Here is a 14,137-nt window from a genome sequence, read left to right on the forward strand (position 1 = left end):
AGATAACAGAAGATGGCAGCAATGCACTACTTTTGTCCAACCTTTAACACAACCTCACAGGGGATCATACTTTGACAAATCCAGCTGCTTGGCTGTAACTCCAAATATTAATCATATTTAAATGTATACATGAGCACTTGGATGGGGTCCAATCATCATCCACAGTAGATGCTTTGGCTTTGACTGGTGATGGACAACCTCCCCCTGTGACATCACTGATTAGGATGAGGGGAAAACATTCCGACCCCCCAAGAAGCATTTATGCTAACGTGACTATTTACAATACAGCGGACATGACTGCAAACCTCCATCAACTTCCACACCGTTGTGGTGTCGCATGTGATTTCTCAGCCGCGCCGTGAGGACGCCATGCCAATGACGGCGTGCTAATGTGTTAGATGAGCGTGGAAAATCGTCTATGATAGGTTACTATTGGCCTAAACGAGCCAATTCGTCAGGCTATTACGTGCACAAACACACAAATACACAAGGGAAGTCTTTTACAAAGGGCTTGTGTGTAACCGCTGCTGTTTGCATAACAGAAATGAAATCAGCCATGAAGCCTCCAGAGGTCACATTTCCTCCAGACAAGGTGAGAGCAAAATAAGGATGTGGGAGGAGACCATGTGATAGGGAGGAGTGTGTATGGGGGGGGGGGGGGATTAGATGAGGAGTGTGAATATGAGACAAGGGAGGATGATACCATGATATGTTTTAATTTTACTTCTGTATGTATGTGTGCAAAAAGTACAGCTGTCACCTTAACCCACATCGATCATCAGTGTGTTCTGTATGCTTCAAAAACAGGCAAAAAATAAATAAAAACAATAGGTTGAGTATTCCTTCTGATTCCCCCTTTGCCCTTGAGCGAAAACGCAAAAATAGTCCAAATGTATTACACGACTGCCCTCTTGTGGTTGTTCTTTAGAAGTACAGGGAAAGTTTAACATGTACGGTTCTGCTATTTTTTTAAATTTGTGTTTTAAAACGACTATTTTTTATTTATAGTGTAGAAGTTAAATTTATTTTTATTACTCTATTAACATTAGAGACATTTTTAGCATATATTCTGTTTTTTGGGGGAATATGAATACAATAATAATCATCATAAATGGGTACTTTATTATTATGCTTACAGTTTGCTGCACTACATCGCACTAAGCTGTTTTTAATACCTTGCACTTCTCTTGTAGCTCAAAATGTTGATGCAACTCTTCTTACAATGAGCCATGTGTACCTAATAATTTGGAGTTCCACCATTTGGCTTCATCAACATTGCCACCAACAGGCCACACGCGCAAAAACCAACTCTGGTATTTTTTTCCCTCAGCTCTGCAGATGGCAGCAGAGACTTAAACCCCTAAACATCACCTCGAGCTGTGCAGACTAATATTTATGGTGCATATGTGTGTGTGTTGTGCTCCTGAAGTGAACAAGGGTGAAAGGTTGGCGAATCTGCAAATAATGAGCCATAATTAGGGTTAAATGTTTAAACACACACTAGCTCGGGGTAATTTGGCACCCCTGAATGAGATTAGTAGTGGTGAGGGAAGAGATTAATAAGACCCCAGTTGCAACCAATTGACTAGACTTGATTCTGATATAATTAACAGTTAGTTTGTCATTAATACAGAATTACATTTTTTTTCCATCGTGCAAGCAAAAATGTCATTCTGACATTACCGTGCGCTATCAAATATTCTCGGCAGCCCTCAAAAACCATCCGCCATATTCTCCCCTCTGACTCGCCATTGCCATCTCGCCAGCGCCTGGATCAGATAACGCCCTTGAAGTCATAATAGTCAAGTGTTTGAAGTGCCCCCCTCCTCCCTCCATGGCAGTCTGCAAGAACTGTGCGGTGTGCCGGGTGACCGGGTCAGGGTGACTGACCGTCATCTCCATATAGGCTGTAGGCTACAGCTGCTCTTGTGAGATTGGAGCTCAAACACATGGATCGGGCCTTAGATGGTCTTACATGTAAGTATATATTGAATTATATGTATGTGTATATTTATTATATATATAAAATTGGGTTGCAATGCTTTCCGGCGATTCTCTTTTTAATATCCTCAAGCCACATATGGTTTCTCTATGGCACGCCGTCACGCATCTTTTGCCAGGCAAAAGCCGGATATTATTATTTTTTTTTTTGGAGGGGCAAAATCAATCTCACACAATTGCAGGCTCTGTTCTGAAATGTTTTAAAAAAAGAGACAATGTGAACATTATCAGTTTGGGGCCGTGTTAGATTTGAATACATTTTTCTCGGTTTCATTTAATATTAAAAGCAACCTCCTAATATTTGGAGGAATAAATAAAGTGACATTTTAGCACAGCCTAGCGCGAATATCTATTTTAACAACGCCGATTCTGTGAATTACAATAACGAATGAAATAATGAGGTGAGACCTAATACGATGATTTTTTTCCTGCACCATCGCCAAAATTTACAGTGCACACATAAGCTCTATTTCTGTGAGAGTGTTTATTCCCCGCATTTATCCCCGCGTCTTTCAGCACATGTCCAATATTTACCTTGGCCTCATCATTATTCATAAGCTGTTTTTTTTTTTCTCTGTGTGTGTTAAACAGCATGAAGTGATGAACAAAAGTATGCATTTGCCCAGAGTGGGAAACACTGACTCAGAAAGATGACGAGCGATTTGTCTCGTGATCTAAGATGAAAAGTCTTGAATGTTGCTCAACTCAACAACAATGTGTCATATGTGCCTAGATGTGGTCTAAAGGAGGTACGGCGCCCTAATGACTCCACTCTTACTATTTCCAACCCTGCAGATTGACATTTAAAGTGGATTAATAATTGAGAAGTAACATTTGCGTTGAAGTGTGAAAGTGTGTGTGTGTGAGATTATGGGATCAGATCACACACACACAGAGAACTGCTGGAGTGCGGCCATCTTTAATGTTATCAAATTATATTTAAATTGAACACTATTCTGAAATGTGCACACTCTTATTTCTCTCCGTGATGTCCTTGCTAACTTTCAGTTTGGGGAAACCAGCTCAATGCAAATTCATTAGTCTGTGGACTCGGCGCCTCCATTTTCTTTTGGCTAACCTTCTGAAATAGTTCATAACCCTCACCTTTGAACCGCCTCGCCCCTCTGAGGCAAATGAGGTCACGTTGAGGATTAAGCACCAAAATGGCTGCCCTTCGGAGCTGTTTATCTACTGACCTTTTATTAAAAAAAAAAAAAAAAATCTGCTTCCCAAACCTGAATGAATACTGTCTCAATGGCAAACACAGGCAGAGCCAATTAATCAAAGCCGTGTGCGTGTGTATGTGTGTGTCGCACGCCACACAATGTGTTTTCACACTGTGCAGTGTTGCTTTAACCTCTCCCAGACTTCTCCTGGCCTCCCCAGGAAAAGAATCACAACAGACTTAGGTTACACATGTCTTACAGGGTGTGCGCATCTGTGTACGTGTGTGTGCGTGTGGTGCAATACCCTCAAATTTAACAAGGATTAACTCTCTATTTTCCTTTCATCAGATCGCCGAGCGATCCCCAAAATATGTCCGAAATCAAATTGGGACAAGCGGCGCCCTGTGCGGATGTTTGGCTACTAAAGCCCTCGTCTACCTGTGAGCTGTTGAACCTTCATTCAACAGGGACAACACCCCTGGCCACTCACACTCACACACACACATGCGTAAACCTCTCAAGTCGTTACAATAATCTCTCTCAGTCTGAGAGCAAAAAAAGGAGACTCTTGGAAGTTTCAATTAAACCAGATGCTGCAGCCTTAACAAGAGACCACCATTGCCGATTCGAGTTAAAAAAAAAAAAAAATGCATATTTGAACACAAACGGTGCAGCAACACATGTAGTGCATATATATTATATAAAAATAATACTCACGGGCATTCTTTATCCTGATGACCAATATTTCTGCACGCAAGTAGTTAGGAGGATCTGTAAAAAAAAAAAAAAAAAACAATTCAAAAAAATTATAAAACACTGATATTCATTTTAAGTTGTCTATAGGAAGTAGTCAAAAATGTGGAAGAAATCCTAAATCCTAAATCCTAAATCAAAATTCTATTGGACTCATTTAATTGAGGCTGCAATAATTGCTGTTTTACTGAATTATATCGGGGCTTGGACAAATCTCAGAATGAACGACTGGACGGACGTCTAGAGAAAGACAGGAAATAAATCGGAGCAAATGTTAGCAGATTTCCACCAGTGGCATGTGTGACCAAAGCTCTGTCAAGCCTGAGGGGATGAACACAAGGGAGACAGACTGTCATCCCCCTGGCTATCAATATTACATTACTGTCATTTGGACCAATTGTGCCTGTATGTGAAGAAATGTTCAATCCGCATGTTTCTTCGCAAGGCCTCCATGACCGTGTTCGTGAGAGCGCTGAGCTCCATGTTTAGGGGGTACGTGGTGACATACAACCCGGTGAAGTCATGTCTGACTCCAAGAGAGCATCATGTGGTCAACATGTGGACCTGCTTTAAAACTGGATTACAGTCCGTCGCCCCGCTTCGGCACAATGTGCCGACTTATTTCCTGATTGATTTCGAGGTTATCCTTTCTAACTGAATCAAGAATTTTTTTTCCCGCAACACTTTAAAGATCAACGTAGAAATGAAGATTTAAGGCTGCGGTTTTTGGGAAGAAAATTCAAATTAAAATACTCAAATGAAAGCTTCTTATCCAACCACAAAATACTTGGAAAAAATATGTAAACACAAAGCAGCCGATATTTTATTGATGGTGTGTCAATCTGCTGACTGTCAATCAGATTTCGACCAGGGCTGCTCTTAGATTTGTGATCGGAGCGAGTGATCGTACTATTTAAATCGGATGGCAAGCATTAGTGATGAAATTTTTAAATGGATGAGGGACACTGATACATATTTACGAATCCTAAAAGGGACACCAAGGAAATATGGAAATTAAATTTTCCACATGCTATACTAATGCATTCTTTTTGTAATCAATCGTGTTCGGGAAATTTCCGAATTCCGCCAACTTTCAATTTCGCGACACAAATCTGGCAGTTTTCAATTGTAAAAAGAAAGAAAGACACAAACGCGTTGATGCTGATATGGGCATTCAAGGTGCACAAAAATAAATAAATGTGTGTATATATATTTTTGCACATAAAACGAATATGATATTTATACTTTTATACTTTTCCCATATAAAACTTGCAATGTCAGAAGAAGAGGACACACGCGGCCGAGCTGCGTGCGGAATACGGCGGGAATGCGGACTCCTCAGTGGAGCGGTGTGCAGAGGAAGAGGCGGCGCGGCGCCTGCCAAGAGCGTTGTTATTCAGGTCCACGTGCCTCGGCATCTGTGTCAGCTAATGAGAGAAACTCAGCTCTGTTTCATGTGGTCTCCCCGGACTGGGAATTAGCATCTCCAAAGACAGACGCAGCCAGCGGGATGGAGCGAGAGAAGAAGGCAGGGAGACACTAAGAAGTGGCGGGAGAGTGTAAAAAAAAAAGTGGGGAAAAATACACATGATGGACGGGAAGGTGGATATAAACACGACCTCCTCTCACACACACACGGTGTAGCATATTGACAAGACGGAGTTAAGTGAGGTGGCGGAGTGTGAGACAGCCCTTAATAGGTCCCCGATGGACCCCTGAGATGAGAGGCCGGCCTCTCCAACACAGGAGGAGAGTCCAAGGTCAAAGGTCAAAGGGCAGCGGATCGGTACGAGCCCACCCTTCTCATCATCCACCTCCCCAGTGCCTCGCCCACTTGAGCGCCTGATGATTATTAACACGTTAAAACACTTAAGCGGCGCTGGGAGCAGACGTACCCAGATGAGAAGGGGAGGGAGGGGAGGGGAGGGGAGGGGAGGAGGCGCGTATGCTAATGATTCGCTTCGTATAAATCGCTAATCACCTCATTGGTGCCACCGTAGGGACGCGAGCGCACTCGCGTTTTCACACAGACAGAAGCAGCCACGTCAAGCTCATAAATATTTCTCTTTCGCGTTTGTTTTTCAAAGATACGCTGCATATTTAACAAGCTGCTTCCCGTTGTGTGCACGCCTGGCCGAAATTGGCTGGCGGCGGCGGCTCGAGTAAACTGCGGCAGGTTTTTTGTATACTCAAGCAGGGAGGCCCCTCTCATCTGTGCTTAGCCCAGTAAATGGCGAGTGATTGAAGGGTTTGATGTGCGGCGATTCAGCTGGGAGCTCGTCTGTCTGCGCCGAGCGGCTCGCTCTCCTAATCGGTGAAATGAGCCAAAACCATTTCCCAAAAAAAAAAAATGCAATCACACTAGCTTAAACCAGTCACAAAAAGCTTCCATAGTACCGTATGACACAAATCAGATAATGAGGGATATGGAATAGTTAAAAGCAATGACGAGCCCAAATAAATATGCTTATGCATAAATGCATGATGGAGCTTAAAATGAACCAAATTTGGAATAGAGGAAAGAATTGAAAGTCGAATCTTCTCCCTTGAAAAAGTTTCGATTTTTCATCGAACTTGCATTCACAAAATAACATTTGAGTCCCATTATGAAATCTACAGCCGAGGTGATTTCCATTGACCCTCCATCTGTCCAAGTTGCTAACATGCAGCATTTCAAGATGGACCTTAATCCTGTTCCGCCATGGTGTGTGTGTTTCTGTGCATATGTGTCCTGAGGGGGGCAGTTTGTGAGTGTGGGGGGGTCATCTGAGCGGCTGCTAGGGGCGGATCATCCAGTGAAGTGGTCAAACATCCCCAGATGGATTTCTAATAGCCTTAATCCAACAGGTCACCATACGAGACCCGGTTCTCTCTCGTCCTGTTACCCCGACAACCCATACCTCTGCTTCCCCCTTAGCTTGCTTTCAACTTTCCCTCTGCTTATCTAACCTCCCACTTTCCTTCCACCCCCCTCCGACTACCCCCACCCACCCACTGTCTCACTCCTGTCTTTCCAGGAAAGCAGCGAGAAGCTAATGAGGCCTGGCTGGCATTTATCCATCCCTCCATCCCCTGGTGTGTGTGTGTGTGTGTGTAAGTGATCTAATCATCGAGTTAATACTATAGTTGTCTGCATCAAAAAATAACCGTGGACTAGGACAACCGGCAAATTAACGCTATGATACGATCGTCAGCAAAGTCCGACGGGAAAACGACTGCGGAAACGCAGTGATGCTCCATTAGAAATGAGAATTCCGAGGCGGCTTTTCAAGGGTGGAAATCAGGTTTTCCGCTCCATTTAAATGTTCCGTTTTGCAGGGAGCTGCGTCCCATTTCAGATTGGACATCCACGCCATCTCTCTACGGACTAAGCAGATGGGAAATCATTCCTACTTTTCCCTGTCGTCCCGGAAGCACCTGTCGGGAAGTCTCCTGAAGAAGCAAAAAAAAAACTGAAGCAGACTTCAATCACACACAGTCAAGTTGAAAATTACCTTTCCCTAACAGAGCGATGGAATCAAGAACTGCAGGAGTTTGCAGACAGGTCGAGCTAATGAGACATTCCGGGACATTCCGAAGAGGACGCGTTTGATTTCATTTAGAGGGCGGACGCTAATACGGCGGCATTCGGATGAAGACGGGGAGGACGTGCCGCACACATCACTGTGACAGTCATTAACGCAAAGTGACAACTTGCAGCGGCCTCTCTGCAAAAGTAAGGGAGGGGGCGAGTCATGTGCTATGAATTACACCAACAACAGGTTCACTCCAGCTGAGCTGACTGTGTTAATATTGCAGTATTATTCATTCAGAGCACAGACAGCTGAAGGTGTGATGACCTCAACGGGTGACAGGACTAATTAACCACCATTTGACCCCGCCTGCCTGCAGACAGCTGCTTGTGTGAATACGTGTATGCAAATGTGTGTGTCCATTACCAATCATCTCCAAATAATTGTCTTTTTTTTTTTTTTTGCATGCACCTGCCCGTCAAATACTTCAGGCATGCCACTTTGGGGTGCATCAGAGTGCATGATGTGATTTGCATAGAGGAGACAAAGTGAATGATGTCAGTAGACAACACAATTGTATCCGCTAAATATCATGGCGGAAAGGCGGCAGGCTAATCATCAGCTAGCAGGCGTCCATCAGCACCTGGAACGTAATCTATCCCGGAAGGAGCCGGAGACTTCAAAAGGGGGTTCGACTGTGGCAGGTCTGATAGGTTTATTTACATATTTGAATTCAAATTGAGTACTTTGTGGCTTTATTCTTCTGCCAATCATCTTATCAACCAGGAATGCAATACTGCTATTAAAAATGGCCGACTTGTTTACACAGAACGAATACATTTAATTGTAATTATATTTTTCAAAATTAAGTTTTGTCCGATTTTTTTAAAGAGACGTGCAGCAGGATAATAAAAAAAGGAAAATGAGAAATAAACGGCGTTTAAAAAAATCAATGTGTTCCAACATGGCTGATCAATGATGATCCCTTGGCTTGGCAAAATGCAACGTGTTGGCCCACAGACTGTGATACTCTCCAAATATGTCTTTCTCCCTTTCTCATTCACATCATTGCTTTCTGTCCCTCTCTTGCTCTCTTCCTTCCTCTTCTGCCTGGATATCTCTCTCCCACACTCCCCTCTCTCCCTCCCGCTCTTTTTCTTTCTCCTCTCAAGCGTGGAATCATTTAATTATTGCCTATAGCTGTTTTGGCAAGCTATTGAATGCCCACCTCTCAAAGACTGGAGGAAACAATTTACCCCGGGATATCACATACACACACAAACACACACACACACGTGCAGACGTGCATACACACACACAACTTCAAGGAGTGGATTTATTACAGCAGAAGCGGTTCAGAGAAATCCATCACCAATTCCAGACTGAGAAAATAGTTCAGGGAGAAAAATAAGATATTAAGAAAAGCCAGAAATCTTTTGGGTGGAACTGAGAACCTGGAATAGTTTTGCATATATTGAGAATGTTTTTTTTTTTTTTTCTCCAGACAGATAAGGCTTATGCTGTGTGCAAGAAAAAAAGCAGGGGGGGGCACTGAGACAGGGGGGTGTTAAAGTAATGATTACATGTCATAAAACATTTAACTCCCCATTATCAGAACAGTAGGAAGTGATTTATTTAATGGCATGGGTGGGTCTATTGTAATTATTCAGCTAGTATTACCTCAGCAATTGTTTTTTTTTTTACAAATATAGAAGATATGCATTTCTGAAGGTATAGCCACTCACGACACCTAAAGTTTAAAATTGTTACAAGTTGCACAAAACAGGACACACTGAAAGAATTGGAGAGGAGGAGAATAATGCGACACAATAGGCACCTATTGAGAGGAAATCAATGAACCACCTACATTGACGGCATTGTTATTGCATGAGGGCGTCTGGAAGGGGAGGGCCACCCTTTAAGATGACGTCCGCGGAGTACTAAAAAGCGAGGACGCGGCAGAAAAGGTGGATGAAAGCGAAAGGCAAGGCCGACAGTGACGACGGGCTGTAAATTTTCAACAGTTCATTACGGGCTGATCAGAGAGCGGGCCGGCCGAGACAAAGGGCCTCAGTGTTGTTAGCCAGCTCCATCAGTGTTACACCGGGGTCAGCGCTTTAACTCACAGCCAATGAATAACCGGGCTTTCAACTCGGACAATGGCGGCCCGGCTTTCCCCGGCCTCAGTTCGGTCTTGGCTATTGTCGACGACTCCGAGCGGGGAAGTTACCAATCTGTAGGAGCGGCCGGGAGTTAAAAGCTGGATGTTATTTAGGTTGTGTGTGGCTGAGTGTCTGCGACCCCAGAGAGGTCAAGAATACTCCATCATCACCATGTCATTAAAAATTCAAGTGTGCAGCTAAGAATGCGTGTGCGTGTTGGCTTACAGGTAGCGCAAAAATCCCGACGGCAACAATCCGTGTGAACCCCACGTGTCGGTCCGGCGTGCACGTGCTGCATTTCAATGGATTTTCAAGCCAATTACGTGAAGCTTCTCGTTTAATTCAAACCGGAGCCTCTTCATTAAATTGCAGGTGGAGACGCGTGCGCGTGCATGTTTTTAAGCAGTAAATAATGAGGGGGGAATTTACATGCATACAAACCATTCAGACCTGTCGCAATGTGAAAAATGTCGTTGGAAAGACAAAGAAAAAAATTCCGACATGATCAGTCATCATAATATGCGCATGTTAATAAGTACATTTATCAATCATATAAACAACTCTTATTATGATAAATAAACTCATCATTAGTCACTGAGCTACAAAGGCATTTTTATGCAGCTCCCCGTGTTGGAATTATATTCCACACTTGTCCATAATAAAATAAAATAAAAATTGTAATGTCCGCCAATGAGCATTCATGACTGGTCACTGCCTTGCTGCAATTTAACATTTTAATTGTCCGTATTGTGTACACTGTGTTTTGCAAGTGTGGAGAGCTTTATTTGCGGCAAATCCATAAACATTCATTTACATTCCTCTGTCACTCAGATAGACACACACACACACGCACACACACACACACACACACTCAGTCATCATCAGTTGACACCCCGAGTTGCTCAGGTTTCAATACTCAGGCTGAAAGAAAAAAAAAAGCTCCCTGTCTTTCGCTCACCGTGACAGTAGGTGTTGCATACTAATGCATGTGTGTGTGTGTGTGTGTGTGTGTGTCTCAGGGGGTTGAAACGAGGAAGTCCTCTCCCATTACTTAGTGCCTACCAGCTGGGCAGGGGCAAGGGCTACAGCAGCTAGACAGATGGTACCGTCACCCCCTGCTCACACACAAAGTAAAACACACACATGCACACACACACACAACTACATCAACACAATGGTGTAACAGTGAGGAGTGAGGAGGAAGTCATTAGCTCGGAAAGCCGCAAGATTCCTTATTGAACGAGGGGGAGGAAGAGGAGTGAAGGAGGTAAAAAGATAAAGAGTCTGTGAAGGTTTTTTTTTTTTTTTTTTTTATCCGAAATTCAGTTCTGCTGAGGCAATCTGTCATGGTTGAAATAATTGCTGTGGTCTTGTGTGAATGAAGTGATCTGTCATCGCCCGCCGCATTAAGGCCTTCACAACTGCCCTCGCGTCACAAAGCAGAAAGTGAGACGCACGCCGCTGTGACGTCTTGCTATTTCAGGAAGGGGAGGGGCGGGGATATATGGCTGCCTCCTCCATGATTTATAATCAAACTTTCAATGTGTTTTATCAGTAAGAGTAGAGCGCCGGGGCTCGGGTCTGGTTAGGTCAACACAACCCGGTTGTCAATTGTAACGCGTTTGGCTCGCCCCGATGCACCGTGTTGAATGAGAAAACAAAAAAGGGGAGGGACGGTGTAATTGCACTTAAACTGCTGCTCCTGGACTAATATTTGTGCAAGTGGTGAAAAGGGACTTGTGGGCCGTTATTGGACTGGCCAACTATTCGGCGACGGGCACACTTTGCACTTATCTGCCGTGTATTTAGTGTATTAAAATAACGGCTTGACCCTATATATAGGACACACCAAACTCGGATCACATGACCACACTCACCGCCTCCTGCATCACACACACAGACGGTCAAATAGACATACAGTCTGTCATATTTGCGTGCGGTAAACAAGCTGTTCAAGCCGGCAAGCTGAGTAAACCCGAGACAACAGTGTGCTTAATGAAGTGGGCCGCCACCCAGCACAACATCTCATCATCGCACGGGCTCAAACAAAAAACGCCCAAGCGCTAATTGGCTGAGCCGCCGCGCGCAGTGCACGCTAACTCCCTTCATCGTCACCGGCGCCATCGCTAGCATTGACCACTTATGTTCCATTTAATAAATCAATTTATTCCTACACACGCAATTAATTTATAATTATGATTGAAAATGAAGTGAAACAATGGCTCGTTTTTTGTAGGTCAAGTTGAAGGTCAGACCAACCTCGACGCAGGGCGGAGATGTGTCGAGCGAACGGGGGGTTTAGAAGGAAGTTGACAGAGCTTAAGCGTGCGGAGCACACACCCAAATGGCTCGTGGTCAAAGTCTCAAAAGTTACTTTGGAAAAACCCCAGCGCGCCACACCGCTCACTTCAGTTTCACGGGTATGTTTGTTTTACTGTACTTTGGGGTTATTGGAGAAGCAAATATTTCTGACTAAGATAGCCATGACTGAGGGCGGATTTCAATTACTAGCAATACTTTTTATATTGATGGAGCTAATATTTGGGAGAAAAGGTCAAATGTGGAACAAAAAATAGGGCAGTTTTATTAAAAGCCAGATCTCCTTCATTCTAATTAGTCTTTCTAATGAATATTCAAACATGTCCGATTAAATTCCAGCTTGACAAAGCAGTTTGTGTTTTCCGGCATTAAAAGGATTTGTTGGACAGCCGGGCTCAGAACGATGGAAAAGTGAGAATTATGACAACTTTCATTTCCCCAAATATTAACGTGCTCTGAGTACAGTACACATTTGAGCCCGTGTGTATAATATTATTCCGGCCGGTGTGGATTAGATCAAATCCAAAATAAATTCGAAACGTGTGCACTGGAGTCTTGTTGAACGCTGTGTAATCATTCCACCCTTCAAAAGAATGGGCCAAATAAATCATTAAAAGTCCAAAATGAATATAACATCCAAGCCATCCGATTTCCTTCTTAATACGTACTCAAAACATCACAAAGCTCATATGACATGTTGCAATAAAACTCGGAGTTCACTTATCTAAACCTGGATTGGTGTCAGCTGGATAAAAAGACAGGCCACGCCTCTTCGCCGCTTCTTCTAGTTCGGGCACTTATTCGCCGTTGCAGACAGTGGGCCGTTGGGATCCAATTGATCTGAACTTTGACCCCTCCTTCTCATGACAGGGGTGGCTAGAGGTCAAGCCTGTAAGGGATACCCCTCTTTATCTGTCCTCTAGAACAGGAGCTCAAAGCCCAACTGGGGCACCCAGCCAGAAGCGGCCCCCCCCCCTCCCCACATTCATATGGTCAATATGAGCCTTGGTGCTCCGTGGCCCGTGATGCTTTGACCTACGCTAAGTATCTTTGATTTTCCCAGGGGAAGCTTTTTTTTTTTTTTCCTCTGAGAAATAAACAGAGTACAAAGAGTGGTTATTCCAACTTTGGCAGCCGACACCTTTTCCCTTCTAATTCGTCCATCTTGGTCATCTGAGCCACTTCTCCAACTCATCCTTCGCTCAGTCAAGGACTTGGCTGGGTAATGCTTCCGCCTCTTTGAGGTGGTCATTGATGTCGGCATGACCGCGTTAAGCTCACTGCTCCTGCTATAAGGGCTACTTTTCATCATACACACACATGGCGCCACACACACACTCCTCACCTCCCACGCCTCCCTTTTATGTCACGCTATTGTTTTTAACGGCATTATAACGGTATCATTCCGCACCCGCTGAGATCAACAAAGACACCAAACGCCAAATCCAATGTGTGTGTGTGCGCGCGTTCTCTTTAAAGCCATGCTAATGGCGCCTAAGAAGCATTAAAGTGACCCCTACTGTAACAAAAGAGTTAATAATCCGTTTAGAAAACAATCAGATTGCTATCCATGAGAAAAGCCCCCCTGCTAAGTCTTTCTGTAAAGGAGGAGGAGGGAATTCACCTTTTTTTTTTTTTTTTTTAGTCAGCAATCTTGTTGAACATCACTTGTTTTCATCGCGCTCTCAATGGAGAATGATGGAACAGTATTTAACGGCGGCTCTTTACACGCACTCAGCAAAAAAAAAAAAAAAGCTGTTGCCGTTTCACAAGCTGGGCCGATTCGACGTGACCCCTGACGGAGGTCAGGGTCTGTTTTCTGGCCCATGCACTGTAAATGAGTCCCACTGGGCTTCTAAAGGAGCTATTAACAAACAAACGCTGGCACGCCCATTAATTGCTAATGATAGGCTCTTTGTCGAGAGTTTCCCCTCTGGGTCAAAATGTTCAGTCAGCGGGATCCATCTCCAGGTCACATTGCAACTTGTATAATCGCTTGTGTGAAAATAATAGCCATTAGTAATCACGTGTTTGGTGCCGTGCGTTCGCATGCTGTGATGATTAAAAAAAAAAAAAAAGTGCGGGATCAGTGTGAGGGAATCTAAAAAAGCGAGTAGCTACTTGATGCTGTCAGGCTTATCTGTTACGTTTGGCGGTGATTCATCTGATTTAGCGTCAACTGGGTGCTTATCTGTGCTCCTAAGTGGGCAAACAAAGATTTATT

The 14,137-nt window shown here is 43.9% G+C and overlaps 1 long non-coding RNA gene across 3 annotated transcripts in view; it reads right to left on the reverse strand.

Annotated features, from left to right (window-relative positions):
* LOC133144314 (uncharacterized) overlaps positions 1-14,137 on the reverse strand; it is a 194,888-nt gene that overhangs the window by 28,519 nt on the left and 152,232 nt on the right. For all 3 annotated transcript variants that reach the window (XR_009710650.1, XR_009710649.1, XR_009710651.1), the window contains one exon: positions 3,885-3,938. This is a non-coding gene — a long non-coding RNA (uncharacterized LOC133144314). The remainder of the gene's footprint in view (positions 1-3,884; positions 3,939-14,137) is intronic.

The sequence above is a fragment of the Syngnathus typhle genome, linkage group LG20 (genome assembly GCF_033458585.1).
Source record: "Syngnathus typhle isolate RoL2023-S1 ecotype Sweden linkage group LG20, RoL_Styp_1.0, whole genome shotgun sequence".
Classification (NCBI taxonomy): domain Eukaryota; kingdom Metazoa; phylum Chordata; class Actinopteri; order Syngnathiformes; family Syngnathidae; genus Syngnathus; species Syngnathus typhle.